Below are 22,684 nucleotides of genomic sequence, written 5' to 3'. Positions count from 1 at the left end.
GGGCAAGCTATGGTTCACCACGCCCCTTTGAACATTGCCCCCTCCCCTAGCCCAGTACCACCTGGTTGTCACTCCCACCTTTTCCCACCAGCATGTAGCTGAAATCCAAAATGTAGTTGCTATAGTTCAGCAGTAATTGGAGGCTGGTTTCCTTGGTCACCAAAGTCCAGTAAAATACGGTTCCCTCTGATGTTACTCACATGGGAGTATCCTCCAATCACTGCTTCTAGTCCAGCATTATGGAATGTCTTGTTCTTCCCCCACACTCTCAGGCAATTTGATCCAGACCCATGGGCCTTTGCTCAAGATATATTCTCTAGGCCAGACACCTTTCCCTGGGCACTCCCCATCCTTAGAGTCTTATAAGTGTCACCTGCTCCAGGAGGTGTCCCTTCCGCAGGCTCTCTTGGCACCTCTCAGTCATGACACTAATTTTACCATATTGGAAGTCAGCTTACAATCTGTCACTTGCCCTAGGGTATAGACTTCAACCCAACAGACGCTCCTCTTACCCATTACTGGATAATTAGTAAGGTAGCCATTGTATAGCATATTGATTATTTGGCAGCAGTATAAACAACATCTGAAATCCTTAATAAGACATATGAACCCTCTTCCAAATCGGGCCCCTTTTACCATTCCACTCCAGGTTTATTGGTCCCCAAAGGGCTCCAAAGCCATCCTCTCCCAGCTTGACCAGAACAGGCTTGGAAAAGGATTCCTAGTTGGAGCGCTCAGATGGTCTTTCTTTAAGACCCACCCCAAACAACATTCTATAGTAAATCTTCTGCTCTCTATACCCACCCCTTACCCCCAAACTAGGGAAACGCAAATTAGAAACAACAGTGCAGTGAGTAGTGTCGTGATGTAAATTTGGTCCATCCCTGCAACTATCTCCTTAAGCTGACACCTTGGGCCAAAGGATATGCAAATTTCATATTTTGACACCTGTTGTGTCAAGCTCACCTCCAGAAAGGTTTTATCCTGTCAACGATGAATGGGGTGTGCACATTACCCAAACCCTAGACAGTACTGAGTTTTTCAGTCTTTTTCACATTGGCAAATACAATGAAAAAAAGATGGCGTATTAATGTACTTTTATCTGTAGGAGTGAAGTTGAACAACATGTTCTGGTCTTCTACCATCCAACATCTAAACAGACTTCCTTTTTGAAGAGGATACAAAATTAGGCAGGGCAATTCAAACTCTATTATGAAAACGGAGCAGGGGAGGGGGAGAAAGTATTTGCCTTCCCACCCCTGGAAGCTAGAGCCCAGGAAGATCACCTAAGAAAGACCAGTCAGATGCTCCCACCTGGACCTTGGCTCTGGGTGTATAGATACAAGCTTAGTTGCAGATAATTAGTGAATCTAGTGGCTCTATACTCAGCAGAAGGTCCAGTGGTGGCGGTGCCAGTGATGGTGGCAGTGAGTGTCCAGCTGGCTGCTCTAGTGGCAAGTTCTTACTGGTGTCTGCCTACCTGTGTTTCTGTCCAAGCCTGTTTCTCCAGCTCTGTTTATTCTGCGAGCTAACCTAATAGGCTTCCTATACATTTCTTTATTGCTGAAACTAACCAGTGTCAGTTTCCGTTGTTTGCAATCAAGAAAATGACTAGTAATGCCTTTTAGTTAGCAATTTGTATTTTTGCTGCTGTGATTTACCTGTACACATCATTTGCTTATTTTTTCTTTGGTGTGTTTCTTTTATAAATATTGATCAGTGAAAGTACTTTGTATATGAGTTATTCCTTGGTCTATGCAATTTCATTTGGTTATTTACCTTTCACCATATTTGCAGTATTTTTATATCAAGTAGAGAATTTAAATTATTTTATATAGTCAGATTGATCAATTTTTTCTATAAAGATTTCTTTCTTTTTTTATTTATTTATTTTTTTAACATGCTTAGGAACTCCAAGATCATAAGAATACTCATCTGGGCTTCCCTGGTGGTGCAGTGGTTAAGAATCTGCCTGCCAATTCAGGGGACACGGGTTCAAGCCCTGGTCCAGGAAGATCACACGTACCGTGGAGCAACTAAGCCTGTGAGCCACAACTACTGAAGCCTGCGCACCTAGAGCCTGTGCTCTGCAACAAGAGAAGCCACCGCAATGAGAAGCCTGTGCACCGCAACGAAGAGTAGCCCCCGCTCGCCGCAACTAGAAAAAGCCCGCGCACAGCAACGAAGACCCAACTCAGCCAAAAAACAAATAAATAAATTTATATATTAAAAAAAAAAAATACTCATCTGTTTTTTCATTTAGTACTGTTATGGTTTGTATTTTTTTCTTTTTCTTACTGTTAATGTTGGTTCCACCTGGAATTTATTTTTGTGAAGGAGATGAGGTAAGGATCTTGCCTTTTTCCCCACTCACATGGCTAGCTAGTTGTCCCAGCACCTTTTTTTTTTCTAATCTAACCTTCTTCCACTGCTTCAAAATACCACTTTTTATCACATATTAAACTCCACATACATTTAGCGTTTTTAAAAATTCTCTTCTCATTGATGTGTCTTTATATTCCATGATAATATATAGAATATATTGAAATGTTTGGTAGGGCAATGCCTCCTAGTATTTTATTGGCTGTTCACTTATTCTCTCAGATGAATTTAATTATTGGGGGGATTATTTATATAGATTACTTTAAGGACAATTGACATCATCATAATATTTATCTTCTTACCTGAGAATAAAGTATATATTTTAAAAATTAGAAAACGGCTCTCCACGTCCCTCAGAGTACTACAGTTTCCTTCCATCGGTTTGTGTAACATTAATAAGTTTGTTCCTGTTTTTTGCTATTATGAATGGGATATTTTTGTGCTGTTATATTTTCTGTTGTTTAGGACAAAATTATTTTTGTAACCAACCACCTTGATGTACTTTAGTTGTTTCTCATAATTTTCAGTTAATTCTCTTGTGTTTTTCAGGAATTAATATCAATGCATGAAATAGTAACCTGGCCTCTTCCTTTAAAATATTCGTACCTCATTTTTTCCTTTCTCTTGTCTAATTGCCCTTCTAGAACTCTGTTAAGCAATAGCAGTGAGAATGGGAAAGCCTGCGCTGTTCCTGACATTATGCTTCACCATTAAGCATGCTGCTTACTTTTGGTTTGAGATATATATTATTTATTGCATTAAAGTAGTATCCATTTATTTCTACTTCAGAAAGTGTTATTATCAGAAATGGATCTTGAATCTTATCAGATGCCTCTGGGCACCAACAGAAATGAGCATATGCTTTTATATCCTTTGACCTGTATACTCATCGCAAGTTCTTGGTAGCAAACAATATAAACTACTTTCAGCTAACTTAAACAGAAAGGGAGTTTATTGGAAGGATGGATATCAAACAGCTCACAGAACTGTCAGAAGAGCTTCAGAATCAGACTTGGGAAACCAAGGAAGACAGTACATAGTCAGGACCCTGCACCAGAAGATGCTGCCTTAAACATCGTACATGTCATCGTTGGCACCACTGGTGAAGCTAGACACACTGCTGCCACCAAAGCTGGTACCGCCATTGAGCAGTGGCAGCCATACTTCTGGACCCTTGGTTCTGCTATACCAGATGTTAATAATCTTGAATAATTTCTGGTTGCCTTGAACTTTTGCTATCATACCTTCAAAATTCTAAGCCCAAAGTGAAAGCATCCATTTGGTTGGGCTAAATCCTAGATCTGATTACTAGCTGCTGGGAATTAGGAAGACAGAGGACCACATAGTGGGAGAAAGAGCTGCCTCCCATTCATCTTGAGATTCCCTCCAAAAGGAAGACTACTCAAAGCTGGGCAGCCAAAAATGACAAATGTCCACTGCAACCTGCTCACGTGACGTGTCTTGTTGATAGCGTTAAATGTATTGCTTTATCTACTTGCTACCATTTCACATAGAATTTTAAATCTATTTTTATAAGAAAGCCAGCTTGCAGTCTGTGTGTGTGTGCACACTACCCTCGGCAGATTTCAGCTTTACCAGATTTTTAAAAGCAAGGGCCACCCCAGGAGACATAAGGGACATTATGCTTTTTAAAAGCGTCCCTATTTTCCTCAGGTTCTGGAACAATTTAAATAACGTGTTTTCAAAGGTTGTAAGAATTCTCCCATTTACTGTCTGGATCTGGTAGGGCAGGGAGTTCTTTGAAATAGTTTGTAATTTCCATCCATTAATATTGGTCTGTCTAGATGAATGGTTAAAGAAAATGTGGTACATATATATAGTGGGGTACTATTCAGCCATTAAAAAGAACGAAATAATGCCATTTGCAGCAACGTGGATACAACTAGAGATTATCATACTAAGTGAAGTAAGTCAGAAAGAGAAGGTCAAGTACCATATGATATCACTTACATGTGGAATCTAAAATATGATGCAAATGAACCTACCTATGAAACAGAAACAGAATGGACATAGAGAACAGACAGGTGGTTGCCAAGGGGGAGGGGGTTGGGGGAGGGATGGAGTGGGAGGTTGGGATTTGCAGATGTAAGCTATTATATACAGAATGGATAAACAACAAGGTCCTACTGTAGAGCACAGGGAACTATATTCAACATACTTGGATAAACCATAATGAAAAGAATATTTTAAAAAAGAGTATATATATATATATATATATGACTGAATGACTTTGCTGTACAGAGGTAATTAACACAACATAGTAAATCAAATATACTTCACTAAAAAGTTTTTTAATATTGGTCTGTCTAAATTTTCTCCTCTTGATTAATTTCAGTCATGTTATTTTGCTAGAAAATCACCCATGTTTTCCAATTTGCTAGCACAATCTTACAAGGATTATCTTAAGATTCTATTTTCTTTTTTTGACTCAGAACCATTGAAGTGAGTTAAATATATTCTTCCATTGTGACTCTCTTATCATTAGGAAGATATGATATCTTCAGCAAGATATGGCAACGGCCTCCCCTCTCCCCCAGTCCTTCCTTCTTTGTAAGAACATTCACTAGGCTCCAGGATTTGGCCGACACTGTTGGTGCCCCACCTAGATGCATGGGATCCTTTACCCTTTCTGTGTGCCAGCCCTCCAGCTGTGTGCTTTGCTTTGAATGGCTGCACCTGTGACTCTCTTCTGACAGCTGTCTTTGGGCTACTGGCACTGCCTCATTTACACACGCAGAGAGTGGAAGTGCTGGGGGCTTGTGTCTCCTGGGGTGGCCCTTGGCCAACGATGGTTGCGTGCAAGAGTATGGAAGCCAATTTCTCCACCTTCATCATCACAAATTTTGAGACATAACTTACAGTCAAGAGCTCCCTGCAGGATTAGGATGAAAGTTCCCTTTCCAAGACCCTGCTCCAAATTCCATCTTTGCTTGACAGCTTCCTTTTCCATTATCTGCTCCCCACACCCCTTATGAGTTTCTTGTAAGAGCTCTTCCTTAAAAACCACTTACACATGAGTTCTCATCTTGGGGTCTGGTTCTGGGGAATTGGTCTAAAGCAAAGATGATTTAACTTAGTCCCTGCCCTCAAAGACTGACATACCATCCAATGAATTACACTGTAACACCTGGACATTGCCATAGAAATACAAATGAAATCTGGTGACAGTACAGAGAGGAAGTTAATACCTCAATGGGGAGGAGATAGTGAACACTGCGTTTAGAAAGTGTTAGTCAATCTGGGTTTTTAAGGATGAATAGGAGTTGACTGGATAGGAAATGTAGTATGGAGATGAGGTGTTATAGGCAGAGATAAAATGGCCAAAAACTTACAATTACAAATAACATGTGGCTCCTATGTTTTAAGAATTCAAAATGTAGTGAGTTAAGTTGGGAAGCCTAATGGCTCTCAGAGAAATTATAATGCAAGGGTAAAATAAGGGCTAGAATAAACAAGATGTTGTTCTTGCCTCAGAGGGTGAAGCTGGGTTTGGAAGAAAGAAAATAAGTTTTCTAGGCAAAGAAAGGAGTAAAGGAAATTTAAGGAGAGAAAATCACATGTGTAATGACACAGGACATGAAAAAGCTTCACATGTCAAGGAAGCGCAAGTTCAGTGTAGCTATATAGACTCATACATACATTATAAGCAAAGTATGTTCCTGTCATTCATTTCCTTGTGAAAGGAAAAGTCTCAGTGTGGTGCTAGTATGTTTTGTAAACCTCTCCACCACTTGCTAATCTCTTTCTTTCTCTCCTTTTTTAAACAAGTTCAGAGCCTTCAGCAGCAGGAGTAATGGCCTAGTTTGTAGTTCTTATTCCACATGCTCTTTGAGGACCTTGCTACTCCCCATCAAGACCATCAAAAATAGAATCTACATCCCCTCCCTTTTGAAACTTAGTGAGCTTCTGTGACTGCCTTGACTAATAGAATTCAGCAAAAGTGAAACTATGTGACTCTGAGGCCATATCATAAAAGGTATATACCTTCCATTTGTCTCTCTCTCAGAATGTTCACCCTAGGAACCCAGCCACCATGCTGTGAGGAAGCCCAAGCCACACTGAGAGGGTCACATGGAAAGGGATCAAGCCTGAAGCTCTGGGCCCTGGGCCCTGACTGAGCTCCAGCTGACAACCAGCACCAACTTGCCGGCCATGCAAGTGAGTAGTCTTGGAAGAGGGTCCCCCAGCCTTCAGTCAATCCACCCCAGTGATGTCCATGGAGCAAGGACAAGCCTTCCCTGACAAGCCCTGCCCAGACTGCAGATTCACAGGCAAAATAAATTGTTGTATAGTTTTAACCCATTAAGTTGTGGGGTAATTTGTTATGATTAGATAACTGAACAAGTATCTAGATAGATTTTAATAATATTGTTTTGTTTTCCTCTATTCATTTTTACATTCACCCTCTATTTTAGCAACACTGATTCTTACTTGCTGCAATGATAAGAGGTTTTATTTTTAAATACATTTACCCCTTGAGTGTGGGCTAGACTTCATGACTTGCTTCCAAAGAACAAAGTGTGGGAAGGGGGAAATAGTAAATTTGTGATGGAGCAGACACTCCCTAAACCAAGTGATGATGAAGGCTGACGTCACTCAGAGATAAGTCATGTTGATATCAAGTGATATCACTAACACTAACGCTTTGTGTTAGTCAGGGTTCTACAGAGAAACAGATCCAGTAGGTAAGATGTGTGTGTGTGTGTGTGAGAGAGAGAGAGAGAGAGAGAGAGAGAGAGAGAAAGAGAGAGAAAATAAAAGAATAAAAAAGATATAAATCTACAAAAGAGAGATTAAGAAAGGAGAATACAGCCAATGAAAGATTGTGTAAATCAAAGTTCTATCAAAACAGAAGCCACTCTGTGTGCTTTGATTAGGAAGGGGAAATGTAGAGCTCACCCCACCAATGTAAAGCTGGGGAAAGCAGGGCAGGCCGGTCACTGTCACCAGTCTCACCCCGCAGCACCAAAGCGAGAGAATCTCCGGAGCAACCTGGCAGCTCTGTGCCTACCAAGGGCAGGGCCAGGTACAGGGTGAGACTAGTGAGGCAGTCACCTTCGATACAGACTTTAAGAGGATACCAAAACACTCATGTGCTAGGGGGTCTCCAGAGAGACAGAACTAACAGAGTAGATGTGTATATATGTATTATAGGACTTGCCTCACATGGTTGTAAAGGCTGAGAAGTCCTGCAATCTGCTGTCTGTGAGCCAGAGAACCAGGAAGGCTGGTGGTATAATTCATTCTGACTCCGAAGACCTGAGAATGGGGCCAATGGTGTAACTCCCAGTCTGAGTCTGAAGGCCCAAGAACCAGGGTGATGATGTCCAAGGGCAGGAGAAGATGAATGGCCCAACTCAAGCAAAAAAAAATCAAATTTACCCTTCCTCCGCCTTTTTGTTCTATTCAGGTCTTCAGTGGAGTGGGTGATGCCCAGCTGCACTTGTGAGGGTGGATCTTCTGTACTCAGTCTACTCATTCAAATGCTAATCTCCTCCAGAAACACCCTCACAGACACACCTAGAAATCATGTTTTACCAGCTATCCGGGCATCTCTTAGCCCAGTCAAGTTGACACTTAAAATTAACCATCACAACTCACTTATCAAAATAAAGAATATTTTAACACAATATTTTTTTAAAAGCAAACAATGCGAAAAAAATCTATGGTGAAAAAAATGCCAGAATTTTAAAACAGAATTTTTTAACTAAAAAAAATTTAATTTAAAAATTTTAAACAGGAAACAGTCTGATCGTGCATTTGCACGACCCTACCTTGCTCACCTCACCCTAATCCCAGCCCTGCTCAGTAGCTCTGGGAGAACCCATGGTCTTCCCAGCTAACGGTAGAATTAAAAGGAGTGATTTATAGTCCTTGACTGGGAGATACTGAGAACTTCAAGTTTACTGTCTGCTCACCCACCTGCCCACAATAGCTACCAGAGAATAACAATTTCTCTTTTATCTTCCGAATTCTTTGTGGGTACCTCTCATTAGCAAACACTAAGAAAGAGATTCTTGGAAATGTACTTCTAGGCTTCTTCCCTGTGACACAGAGGGAACTATAAAAGAGAGGTAATGCTGTCAAGTTAATAACAGGTAATCCAACAGAGAGATGTCAAGACTGTTTCAAAAGCTGGAAATCAGGTAAAGATATTACCAGAACTGAGAAATATGAATATCAAATAGTCACAGAGAGGAGGAAAACAACAAGCAAACTAAGTTGTTGAATCTCTAAAAGCTCAGTGTTATGGGTTGAGTTGCATCCTGCCTCTCCCCTCAAATTCCTGTGGTGAAGTCCTAACCCCAGTACTTCAGAATGTGACTGTATTTGGAGATAGGATCTTTAAAAAAGGTAATTAAGTTAAAACGAGGTCATTAGGGTGGGCCCTAGTCCAATACAGCTGATATCCTTGTAAGAAGAGGAGATTAGTACAGAGACACACACGAAGGGAAGACCATGTGAAGACACAGAGAGAAAACAGCCATCTTCCAAGGAGAGAGGCCTCAGAAGAAAACAACAATGCCAACACCTTGATCTCAGACTTCCAGCATCCAGAAATGTGAGAAAATAAAAGTGTGTTGTTCAAGCCCTCCAATCTGAGGTAGTTTTTTATCCCAGCCCTAGCAAACTAATACAGTCAGGAATTAGAAGCATCAGATGCAGTAAAAGATGGGGTAAAGCATGGGTCTTAAAATAGGGAGCCTGGTTGAAAGTCTATATATTTAGACGCTTAGGTACCCTCACTTATCACACACATCCAAGGCAAAGATGCTTCTAGCTCCAACATCCAACATGAAGTATATTCGACAAAGACATTAAACTAGAAAGTTTCCAACTTCGGAGAGTTTCCAAATTTAAAGCCCTAGTAAAGGACAGGCAAGAGGAACTATTGTGAAAAGTAGGGAACCAAGTAAGAGACTAGCATCTAAAGATCGCGAAACCATCCCTGACCCAACCCTCTTTTGCCATTTGGTCCCAACCGGTACAGAGGACCATCAGCAGGAAATCGGCATTCTTTTCTAGAGAAAAGGGGCTCTGAAAAAGGTCTGCACAGGGCTTCCCTGGTAGCGCAGTGGTTGGGAGTCCTCCTGCCGATGCAGGGGAAGCAGGTTCGTGCCCCGGTCCGGGAGGATCCCGCATGCCGCGGACAGGCTGGGCCCGTGAGCCATGGCCGCTGAGCCTGCGCATCCGGAGCCTGTGCCCCGCAACGGGAGCGGCCACAACAGTGAGAGACCCGCGTACCACAAGAAAAAAAAAAAAAGGTCTGCACACCGTGACATTTGGGAGTCTGACACAAATGGCTGGATTCCTTCTGAACATTGAGGCCCTCTGAGTTGAAAAGTCACACCTAGTGAAGTAAGTCAGAAAGAGGAAAACAAATATCGTATATTAATGCATATATGTGGAATCTAGAAAAATGGTACAGATGAACCTATTTGCAAAGCAGAAACACAGAGACACAGGTGTAGAGAACAAACATATGGACACCAAGGGGGGAAAGTGGGGGGGATGAATTGGGAGATTGAGATTGACATATATACAATACTACGTATAAAACTGTTAACTAATGAGAACCTGCTGTATAGCACAGGGAACTCTACTTAGTGCTCTGTGGTGACCTAAATGGGAAGGAGATCCAAAAACAAGGGGGTATATGTGTACATATAGCTGATTCACTTTGCTGTACAGCAGAAACTAACACAACATTGTAAAGCAACGATACCCCAATTAAAAAAAAAGAAAAGTCACACCTCATATCCACAGCTTTTTAATGCTCACTGTTAAAGATAAATAGCTCAGGATCATCAGACATTAAGTAAGACATTTTCCTTCCTTTGGAGGAAATTGAGACAAAGCAGAGAGCTAAAGGAACGTTTTTTAAAATTGTACTTAACATGTTCAAAGAGATAAGAAAAGATATTGCATCTATAAAGCAATAACATGATTTTTTTAAAATAAGAATATAAATGACTTTTGGGAATTAAAGTTTTTTTACTTTTTTTTTTTTTTTTTTTTTTTTTGCTGTATGCAGCCCTCTCACTGTTGTGGCCTCTCCCGTTGTGGAGCATAGGCTCCGGACGCACAGGCTCAGCGGCCATGGCTCACGGGCCCAGCCGCTCCGTGGCATGTGGGATCCTCCCGGACCGGGGCACGAACCTACGTCCCCTGCATCGGCAGGCGGACTCTCAACCAGTGCGCCACCAGGGAAGCCCGGAATTAAAGTTTCGATAGAAGAAATTTAAAATTGAACAAAAGAGTTGGAAGATAAAGTTGCAGAAATCTCCTAGAAAGTAGAACTGTAACCAAGCAAGACCCTATGGGGCCTTCCCGGGACACACTCCTCCTCATATCCTCTACTTACCTCCTCTTTGAAGTACCTAGATAATAGTTTCTGATGCACATTTCCAGAGTCATTTTACAGCTGCTAAAACCCCCACCAAATGGAAGATGTTAACTGCTTGATGACCATGAACACATAGCCTCCTGGAGTCTAAGGACTGAAAATGTTAACCCCTGTGACACCACCTGTTACTTCACCATCAGAGAATTGTGCACGAGCTGATCGCAGACCCTGGGGTGCCACTCCTTCACCTGTCCTTTAAAATGCTTGCTGAAACCCTTTGGGGAGTTCGGGGTTTTGGGGCGTATGAGCCACCCATTCTCCTTGCATGGCCCTGCAATAAACCTTTCTCTGCTCCAAACTCTGATGTTTCAGTATTGTTTGACCTCACTGTGAGTTGGGCACAGAAACTTGCATTCGGTAACAGAATTAAAAAGAAAACAGATGGGAAAGAGGAAAGAAAAGATAATGAGAAATAATTCATTGACGTTCAATACTCAACTGACAGTAATTCTACCAAGAGAGCAGTAATTTCCAGCAGGCAGTAATAGAAGAAAATGTCCAGGACTGAAGAACATGAGCGTCTAGATTAAAAGTATACAGCAGAGCTTCCCTGGTGGTGCAGTGGTTGAGAGTCCGCCTGCCGATGCAGGGGACACGGGTTCCTGCCCCGGTCCGGGAAGATCCCACATGCCGCGGAGCGGCTGGGCCCGTGAGCCATGGCCGCTGAGCCTGCGCGTCCGGAGCCTATGCTCCACAACGGGAGAGGCCACAACAGTAAGAGGCCCGCGTACCGCAGTAAAAATAAATAAATAAATAAAAAATAATAAAAAATAAAGTATACAGCACATTGTATTTGAAAAAGATCCCCACCAAGGCATGTAATTGGGAAATTTAGAATCCCAAGAACAAAAATACCATAAAAACTTTCATAGTGAAAAAATAGGACACAGTCACAAAAAGAAAAAGGGAAAAAAAGTGGAAATCAGAATCTCATCAGACTTTCAAAAGCAAAATGAGAAGCTAAACACAATGAAGTAATGCCTTCAAAATAATGAGGGATTATTTCTAATCTATAATTCTATTCCCAGACAAACTATACTTGAATCAAGTGTGAGGATGGAACAAAGGTAATGCCTCAGAAAATATACTTCCCATGACTTTTTTGTCAGGGCTATTAGAAAATACAGTCAACAAAAATGAGGGGTTAAACCATTAAGACCGACAGAAAACCCAACACAAGGAGAGGCTAAAGAAAATTCCAGAATGCTAGTGAACAACCAGTTCAGGAGGAGTAAGATTACAGAAGACTCCAGGAAAGATGTGGGAAAAAGGGAAACTTGATGTGTCTGACTACATAAAAAATATTTTTCAAGTGAAATTTTGCAATTCTGTTGGAGAGTTTAGAAAGAGTTAGAGACAGTGACATAGAAAATTAAGCAAACAAAAACAAGAAGCCACAACCCCAAGGAAAACACAAAAGTTGACCAAGGGAGGAAATTAGTCAGAGTACATGACACAGATCAGTATGGAGTAATATTTACATAAGTCAAATAACATGAAACACTGAATTAAATAAAAACTGTCCCTTAGCCATATTGAGAGGTTGGTAAGGGTACATGGTGCTATGAAGGTGATAAATCCTTTTCTGCACTGTGGCTGTCAGTGCTAGTTGCCCGCCTAATATCTATTCTCCCCTTATGATTTAACAACAGAACTCTGATTTTTGTTTGGGGCAGCAATGAACCCGGTTTAAAAATTCCATTTTTACCTCCCCTGTATCTAGGAGTTGCCAGACAGAGTTCTAGTCCCTGACATCTCTGTAGAGATTTCTTGGAAAGTTTTTCTTTCCCAGTCTAGGTGCTAACCCTTCCACCTTGTCACTTGCTTCTTCCTCCCAGGAAAGATATTCCAGACCAAGGGATGAAGAGGTCAGCTTGTGACCCTGAGATGCAAAGGACGGTGGAGCAAAAGAAAACAGGAGACTGGACCTTGACATCCTTGAGCAGCTGCATTAACTTCTAGCATCTGGTAACACAAGCAGAAAATGAAATTAAAAATGAAATCATTTATGACAACGCCAAAACCCATTGAATATCTGGGAATAAATCTCACAAGAAACATAAGACCTCTACACTAAAAACTATGAAATACTGCTGAAAGAAATTAAGCAAACCCAAATAAATGAAAGGATATACCATATTCATGGTTAGAAGACTCAGTATTGTAAAGACAATATTGTAATGCCAGTTCTCATAAAATTGGTCTATAGATTCAATACATTCCCTATCAAAATCACAGCAAGCTTTTTTGGTAGAATCTGACAAGCTAATTCTAAACTTTATAAGAACATGCAAAAGACCTAGAATAACCAACATAATCTTGAAGAATGAGGACTTATACTACCAGACATCAAGACTATATAATTAACTTATCTGTATTACTTTGTTGTTATCTGCTCTTATCATTTCCTTCCTTCTACTTTCTTTGGGTTTTATTTTGCTGTTCTTGTTCTAGCTTCTTGAGATGGTAGCTTAGAGGGTCGATTTTCAAATATTCTTTAAAATTTGTTTAACTTTTTATTTTGAAATAATACAGGACTCACAAGGAGTTGCAAAACTAGTACATAGAGTTCCTTGAACCCTTCAGCCAACTTCTACCTATGATGATGTCTTATATAACTGATGTGCAATATCAAAGCCAGGGAACTGACATTAGTACAACATCGTTGAATGACTACAATTATTTAGTTTTCACCAGTTTCAAATGTACTCATTTGTATATGTGAGAGGAGGGAATTCTGTGCAGTTTAGTCCCATGGATAGATTTATGTGACCACACTACAGTCAAGATACAGAACTGGTCTATCACCACAAAGCAACTCCCTCCTGCTGCCCCTCTCTATTCCCACTCACCCTCTCTTACCCTCATCCCTGTCCCTTAGCAACCATCAATCTGTCCTCCATCTCCATAGTTTTGTCAATTTGAGAAGTTATATAAATGGAATCCTCTAGAGTATGACCTTTTGAAATTAGCTATTAGCACTTTACATAATGCCCTTGAGATCCACCCATGTTGTTACATTTATCCACATTCATTCTTTTTATTGCTGAGTGGTATTCCACTGCATGAATGCATCAGTTTGTTTAACCATTCACTTACTGAAGAACTTCTGAGTTATTCCCAGTTTTTGACTTTTACAAATAAAGCTGTTATGAACATTCACATAAAGATATTTGTCTGAATATAAGTTTTCGTGTCTGGGGAAAATGCCCAAGGATGTGATATGATTGCTAAGTTTTATAGTAAGTGCGTGTTTGGTTTTTCGGTTTGGTTTGGTTTGGTTTGGTTTGGGTTGGGGTTTTTTTCGGGTTTGGTCTTATAAGGAACAGCTAAACTGCTTTCCAGAGTACCAGTTTACATTCCCACCAGCAAGGTAGGAGAGATCCAGTTTCTCTGCATCCTTGCCAAGAAATATTCTTTTAAAATATGTGCATTCAAGTTATAAATTTCCATCTGAGCACTGCTTTAGTTGTGTTCTCTACACTCATTGTTTAAGCCACTGTGAATCAGGGCTTCTAATACTTGGAGCAGAATGAAATCTTAGTCAGTTGTGTCCTTTACAACTCCAGAGGGTCACCATTAACATCATGGTATAGAGTTTTGTGAAACAAAATTTGAAAGCTTCTATTAGGTATCTTGAATTCAGTTAGGGGGAATAAACCTAATTTAAATAGAGTGGTCATGAAAGACTTGTTGGAAAGGTGACTTTTGAGAAAGGATCTGGAGGAGATCTTGAGCTAGGCAAAAATTAGGAAGAAGGGCATTCCAGGCAGAGGGTAGCCCAAAAGCCTGGGTTGGGACTTCCCTAGTGGTCCAGTGGTTAAGACTCCACGCTCCCAATGCAGGGAGACCGGTTTTGATCCCTGGTCAGGGTACTAGATCCCGCATGCCACAACAAAGACCAGTGCAGCCAAATAAATAAATAAATTTTTTTAAAAAAACCATAAAACATGCCTGGGTTGTTTGAGAAAAAGTGATGAGGCCAGTGTGGAGGTGAGTAAATAATGGGCAAGTAGTAGGATATGAGGTTAGTGTGGCAACTGGTTTAATGGCACTAAATCATGTAGGGCTCCAGGACAGACTGTATGGTAGGCCATAAAGCAGGCCTCAGTACATTTAAAAGGATTGAAATCATACACCATATGTTCTCCAACCACAGTTGAGTGAAATTAGAAATCAGTAACAGAAAGAAATGTGGGAAATTCACAAATATGTGGAAATGAAACAAGATACTTCTAAATAACCAATGGTCAAACAAGAAAGCACAAGGGAAATTAGAAAACACTTTGACATGAGTGAAAATGAAGACACAACATTGCAAAATTTATGGGATGTAGCTCAAACAGTTCTTAGAAGGAAATTTATAGCCTTAAATACCTATATTAAAAAAGAAGAAAGATATCAAATCAATAACCTAATCTTCCACCCTAACACACAGAAAACGAAGAGCAAATGAAATCATGGAGGACCATATGGGATTTGGGTTCTATAACTTCTGAGTACCTTTTGTATCCTGTTAATTTTACATGTCAAGTTGACTGGGCTAAGGGATGCCCACATAGCTGGTAAAACGCTATTTCTGAGTGTTTCTGTGAAGGTTTCTGAGAGATTCACATTTGGAACACTACTGAGCAAAGAAGATCATCCTCACTAGTGTAGGCAGGCATCATCTAATCTTTCCAAGTAGAAGGAAAAGGTAGAGGAGGAGCAAATTCTCTCTCTCTCTTCTTGAGCCGGGATGTCCATCTTTTCTGCCTTTTTGTTTGAGCTCTCATGCTATATTTTTACAGCCTATTTAGTGCCATTCTCTCATATTTTTGTGCCTTTTTTTGGTGGTTTTGCTGTTTAAAACGGCCCTCAATTGTAGTGCTTATGTGCTGTCCAGTGTTCCCATGCACAAGAAGGCTGTGATGTGCCTTTCAGAGAAAATATGTGCATTAGATAAGCTTCGTCAGTGCATGAGTCATCATGCCATTGGTCGTTCAATGCTGATGAACCAACAGTAAGGTATTTTTAAACAGAAACGCACATTCTAAAAGTTATGTATTTATCAGTTGATGAATACGTTGTGACCAGAGGCTCGCAGGAAACTAACTCTCTATTTCTCCTAAGAGAAATGGTTCAGTATTCACTAATTCGGTGTTTGTGTGACTTCATAGAACATAACTACTGCAAGAGTAAATATCAGGGATCGACTGTACATTTTTAGTTCTAAAGGCAATCTGAGTGTGACATCTCTTATCTGTCACCTGTGCTGATTGAACAACCTGGCTGGAGGAGGTCACCTTCACTCTTTCATCCTTCCTGCAGTATCCATCTCAAATCTTCTAGTGGCATTTTGTGGGAGAGGAACATACCATTAGAGACCTCCTGCGAAATGGGAGAACCCACAACGGCATCCATGGCTGCTGTCCACGGTGCTGATCATCTAAAGAGACATTCCTGCAAGAGAAGGAGCATCAGAAAAATCATGAAATTCACACAAGTGAACCTACGGATCCTGTTCCCTGTTCCCCAGTGATCAAAGACAGTAGGTTTCCAAAGCTGGTCAGTGAGCATGCATGAAGAGAGAGTCTTGATCTCATCCTTGTAACATCAAGTTAACATCCCCAAGAACAGAGGGATATTATTCTAGAGCCACAGGAATCCTGGAAAGAGCCATACTTGGGAAAAAGCTTACTTATTACCACTGGGTTCCCACACTTAGCCAATCCTGTGCCACTGAGTCCTAAGCCCTATTATCAGTTTAACCAAACCTTTTAAACCCCTTTAGATCTCCTCTGACTCTCCAGAAGGTTTAAGATTTCCTGGTATTGATATTTCTCATGACCCGCTTCCTGAGTCCCTGAACCTTGATCCTCTAAAACCCAGAGTCTCTACAGACTCCACATTACAGAAAGTTTCAAAAAGCAGAAAAAGATTTTAGATAAATTGATACAACATAGAAGCCAAGAGAAGAGAGTGTTTCACTGAGACAACTATCAATTGCAAGTGCCAAAGAAGGCAAAATTGGGGAAATTATGGAAGATTAGCTGTTTTGCAACCCAGAATTCACTTGGATTTTGCTTTGGGGGAAATGACCCTTTTCTCACTCTCAGATCATGTGTTTTGGGTAAAGGTGATTCCAAACCTAAGCATGTGATCCAAACCTAAGCCAATCAGCACATTCTTTATTTTAATCACAGCTTTCAGTTAGAGGTTAGGACATGCTTCAAGCAAGGTAATAAAGCCTGCTTAGGATCATTCAGAACTAATCGTACAATGCTGGAGCCACCAGTCCTGCTGGACTCAGTTTTGTACATTTAGGGGCTGGAGCTAATGCAGCCATCTTATGATTGCACTGGACAGAGAATGGCATGAACACTGAGAAAGTAGGGTCAAGACTTAAAGGCAGAGAAGACAAGTCCTGGTGACATCTTTTGAATCCAGGATTATGCTAAGCTGAAACCAAACTCCTCAGTACATGAGATAATTTGTTCCATTTTAAAACCTAAACTAGTTCAGAGTTGTTTGTTTCAGATACTTGCAAAATACAGAGCTCTACTTGGATTACAAATAATACTAGAAGTGGAGTGTTTTAGATGATGTATGCCAAAATGTGGAATTGTCAAAGGCCTAGCGGGTTGGATATAGGGCAGTGAAAACCCTTCTGACATAGCTAGGAGGTTGAGAAGACTTTTCACATGTTGGCAAAAATGCTGGTTAAATTCTCCTTAAGGGAAGGTTTTTATCAGCTGGCTTGGGAAGCATGCCCTTCCTGAACAAATGATGGCCAGAGAGAATATATTATGATTGGTGTCAAAGGAGGGGGGGGGTTCCTCCCAGAATCACACGGCCATAAGGTAGGGGACGAGGATTTCCCAAAGGAAAACATAGGTTCTGTCGCCAGTAGAAAGTGGAATGGACTCCATGTAGGCAGGAGAAACAGATTCCATCAAGAACTCTCCTGTGATAGTTGTCTTGTGTGCTTTCAATAAGTTCCCGTCATCATAGGTAATCTGTGCATGTCTCTTGAGCCTTAAAAAATCTGATTAACAAAAGAATGTTTCTTACACTAGATAATGATGCTAACTTTTGTTAGAAGCATGTGTGCCTCTTGGAGAAAAATGTGTCCTAGAAGATGAACGTAACCAAATTTACATTTCTTTAATATTACAACAATTAATGCTATTGCTCTAAGCTAAGTCTATATGCAGAAATAGTATCCAGGTCATTGGGAGCTTGGGTCAGATTAAGAAATAAGAATGATCTTCTATCATGCCACTACCTCTCATGTGCCTAGCAAGTTGTGGAAGATGGTCCTCACTGGTGTCATCTGGCATAGAAAAATGTTCCCCAGAAAGTTTGTAGATCCTGCGTCTGGGACTGGATGTGGAATACCCTTACTTTAAGGAGTGGAAGATGGCATCACCCTCTCCAAGCAGATTGTTCGTTGGGGCTCTCTTGATTTCTAGTGAGAGAAACTGAACTCAGAATGTCTTAAGCACAATAGCAAATGTATTGGCTCACACGACTGAAAAATCCAGGACGTATACCCAGCTTCAGGTAGTTCTGGGTCCAGAGACTCACATTTTATCATCAGGGCTGGAACACTCTCCATCTCTCAGCTCTCCTTTTCTCCCAGGTCCCATGTGAGTCTCCCAACAGTTCTTAGATTACACAATTCTTTCTGCTGTTAGCGCCAACAGTAAAAGAAGTTCTCCTTTTCAATCTTTCAGAAAATGTCCTGGGTGGGCCTGACTCTCATTGGATTGAATTGAGGCCCATGTCCACTCCTGAGCAAAACACTGTGACCTGAATGATAAGATAAGCGGATTGGCTAGACCTAGAGCCAGAGGTGTGACCAACCCAGCTTGAACCACAGTTTCAAGTACTAGGAAAGGAGGATGAATTGGTCTCCAAAGGATATTCAGGATGTCTCCAGAATACGAGGAAATAAGTGTTGATAAAAAAAGAAAGAAAGAAAGAAAACAGACGACCACTATACCAGTGTTTCGGGCAAGAAATCTATAAAACCTGTGCGTTTAGGGGACAGTGTAAATCTTATCTAATATTGTCTTTTCCTAAATGGCCTAGAAGTAGTACTATTAACACAAAAGGATGTGTTGGTTCACTTCATTTTAAGGTTTCTTCTTCACTTATAGCCACATTCTCTGAGAATTGCCCATCCACCCATAGCGGTGGACATGTACTGCCATGTTTAATCCTACCCTCATGGTGCTAGCCAATTGGACCAGGCATGAAGACAACAGATCCCAAAAATCTTGCTCATCTGCATCCTCGTGGCTAATCAAATTCTTCTTGGCCTCCACTGAGACTGAGAAGGGGTTTGAGAACTCAAGAAAGCCCACAAAATCCTCCTCCTGAGAGATCCAGAACGTTCCTGGTTCCCGCTCTCCTGAGGCCTTATTTGTGTGTCTTCAGATCCTGTTAAAAAGACTTCTGCCTGCATCCATTTAATAATTTTTTTGGTTTTGCTTATGTTAATTTGAGTCTAATTTGCTAATTTCTGTTAACTGAAACCAAGTGACTTTACCAAGACTAATTCCAGCCACAAGCTTCCAGTAGCATTGAGGAAGGAATAGCTGATTTTGAGTGTGATTTTAATGTTCTCTGAACTTGGCCCCTGTGGTTGCATTTCCCAGGCTCTAAGCTCTTGCTGCTAAGCCTGTCACTAGTCCCAGTAGTCCTGAAATGTTTGGGTCTTTCAAAGCTCCTGTTGGAGTGAAGTAGTACCAGTTATCAGTTGCCATAGCAACGTTGCACGACTGGTGCACCTGGAATCAGCTGTGGGGTAAGCGTGGCAATCCTCCTGATCTTAACTGGGCCTGCCATACAAGAAAATAACATAGGAAGGCAGGTAGGAGGCCTTTGGAATGATAGGAAATATTGTGGGTTTATTTTATTTTTTAAAAGTCTTTATTGAATTTGTTACAATATTGCTTCTGTTTTTATGTTTTGGTTTTTTGGCCCTGAGGCATGGGGGACCTTAGCTCCCCGACCAGGGATTGAACCTGTACCCACTGCATTGGAAGGCGGATTCTCTACTACTGGACCACTAGGGAAGTCCAAACATTGTGATTTTAAATAGGGCAACCAGGGAAGTTCTAGCTGATAGAAAAACAATAACTCAAAGACTTGAAGGAGGCAAGGGGATAATCCATGGAAATATCTAAGTGACTGTGTGTGTGGGTGTGTGTGTGTGGGTGTGGGTGTGGGTGTGTGTGGAGAGAGAGAGAGCAGTTCAGATAGCAAACCCTGAAGCAGGAGTGTCGGTCTTATACAAGAAACAACATGGAGTTCAATTAGGAAGAAGCAGAATGAGCCAGAGTAAGGGTGGTAAGAGATAAGGGAAGGGTGATAACAGGGGTCAGGTCATGGAGGACCTTGTAGGTGACATGAAGGCTTTGGTTTTTACTCTGAATGAAGTAAAAAACCATTGAATGGGTTTAAACAGAAGGGTGACATGATCTGACTAATTGAATAGCATCCCTTTGGGTAGTGAATTGACAACAGGCTGTAGAGGACAGACTCAGTGAGACTAGTTAGGAGGCTATGGCAATGGTCCAGGTGAGAGAAATGATGGATTGGAGCACAGTGGTGGCCCCAGAGGTGATGAGAAGTAGATTGTAGATATATTTCATAAATATGGACATGATGCTTCCAAAGGGAAAAGAAGTTGCCTATGGTCTAATGATGACAGAGATGGTTCAGAGACAACACCACCCTGTACCAAAGACGATTTTTACAACTTTGATCAACTATGCCTTATGCAAGCACCTTGATAGAAGGCTTGTTGCCCCATGGCCTAGGAAGTGAAGGGCTTCTCTGCATCTCAGCCATTCCAGGCAAGGACTTTTCGTCATTCTTCATGTGGGGCCTGGGAGGGTGCGGGTTGGTCCCACTCACAGCAAGATTCTCATGAAGCTTTGTGGGTAAGTGTGTAGGCTTTGTATTCTACAGAGCAGACTTGAATGCACATGTTGGCTCTACCACTTACTTGCAAATGGCAAACTTCAGCTTTCTGAGTCTCAGTGCCATCATCTCTAAAACTGGGGTAATAATAACTCAGTAAGCAGAAGCAGTGATGTCATAGTGGAAAAACAAAAGCCAGAACTGAATTCAGGAAAGAAAACCAGCCACAAAAGAGTACATACTATGTGACTCCATTTACATGAAATTTAAGAACCTAAAAAATTAATCTATTATTGCCATAGGAAACACTGGTTGCCTATGTGGGAAGTGAGTAAAAAGGAGCTGAGGGAACTTTCTGGGGTAATCTATATATTGATTAGGGTGATGGTACCTAGTGTATACCTTTATCAAAACTCATTGAACCTGTAAAATCTGTACATTTCACTGTATATAAATTTTAACTGGGTTTTTAAAAAGAAGCCAATCCAGCCTAAATTCATTATACCCTATGGTGATGTAGAGCTGATTTTAAGTCTTATCCCTGACTTCAACTAGCTCCCGTCTTGTAAAAACATTCTTATTTTTATGGCACAGGTGATATGTGTATATATATATATATATATATATATATCACAAGTAAAATTTGTGATATATATAACACAAGAAAACACAAATAAGTAAAATTCAATTGTAAGCTTACCCCAAGAGATAACCTCTTTTTAAATATTTTGATATATATTCTATTATTCTATATATTGTTTTGTAGCCTGCCCTTTTCTCTTAACTGTTCTTTTTGTTGTACCAATTAAACTGGGTAAGTACATTGACAGAAAAAAAAAATACACCAGTAGAAATTTATCCCAAGGAAATAGTCAGAGATGTACATGATATTTTACAGAATCATTTATATTAGTGAAAAATTAGAGGAAATCTTAAACTATATCAATAGATCGATTAAATAAGTTATGTGAAAGGAATACTTGGGTAAACGTAGTTATTGGCAAGGAAAGTTACACATAATATATCATGAAGTGAAAAAGCTGGCTTTATTTTACAATGAGAACCTAACTGTGCAGTGTATTGCCATTAAAACAAAGTTAAATTAAAGAATAGTATGTACATCATTATATATACATACTGGTAACTATGTTACCGGTATTTAGTGGGGGTCGCAGATTATGGAAAGACGTCCATTTTCTCTTTATCTTTTGAGTTCTTAACTATGAGGATGTATTGTCAGGGGAAAAAAAACAGTTGAGATATTTTAAAAGACGATTTTCTTTAAATTGCCCTCCCCAAATACTGAACCACTCACTTGGGCAAGTGCCCCTCGCTAACTCAAAGTGTGGTCCTTGGACCAGCAACAGAAGCATCACCTGAGAAATCCAAATTCCCAAGCCCCATCCCACCCCTAGTGAATTAGAATCTGCACGTGAATGCGATTAGCATTGGAAAGTCTGAGCAGCTCTGAGCAAGAGCGACCGCTTCCCCTGTCTGTGTCCTTCCCTACTCAAGGGGCCTGTGACAGAGGTGCCCCAAGGTCCCTCCCAGTTGCAATTTTTTAAGCTCATGTCTTGTTTTCAGCGTGAATGCCTATAAAAAGACAGCTGAAGAGACTAAAGGATGAGCGGCCTGCCTGAACAGCCCTGCTGCCCAGGTGGGCACTGAAGTAGCCTCAGGCTCCATCCAGGTCAGGAGGAAGCCAGGGGCAGGAGGCTACTTGGGATTTCTCTTTATGGTGGGGGCGGGAGGGCGCCCAACTGGACCAGAATGGAAGGCGCTGCGCAGTAACAGAGTGGCAGGAGACGCTGCGAGGCGCTTGAGGAAGGTGCCGCACAGACCCAGCTGGAATGCAGGGTGCAGGGTGGCCTCAGGGCGGCAGCAGGTGCTGAGCGATACCATCTAAAAGCGCCGCGCAGGATGGGCTGGGGCGCAGTGCGGCCTCAGGATGGCAGGAGG

Source organism: Globicephala melas, chromosome 15 (assembly GCF_963455315.2).
Source record: "Globicephala melas chromosome 15, mGloMel1.2, whole genome shotgun sequence".
Taxonomy (NCBI): domain Eukaryota; kingdom Metazoa; phylum Chordata; class Mammalia; order Artiodactyla; family Delphinidae; genus Globicephala; species Globicephala melas.
Note: the sequence above shows the minus strand (reverse complement) of the source record.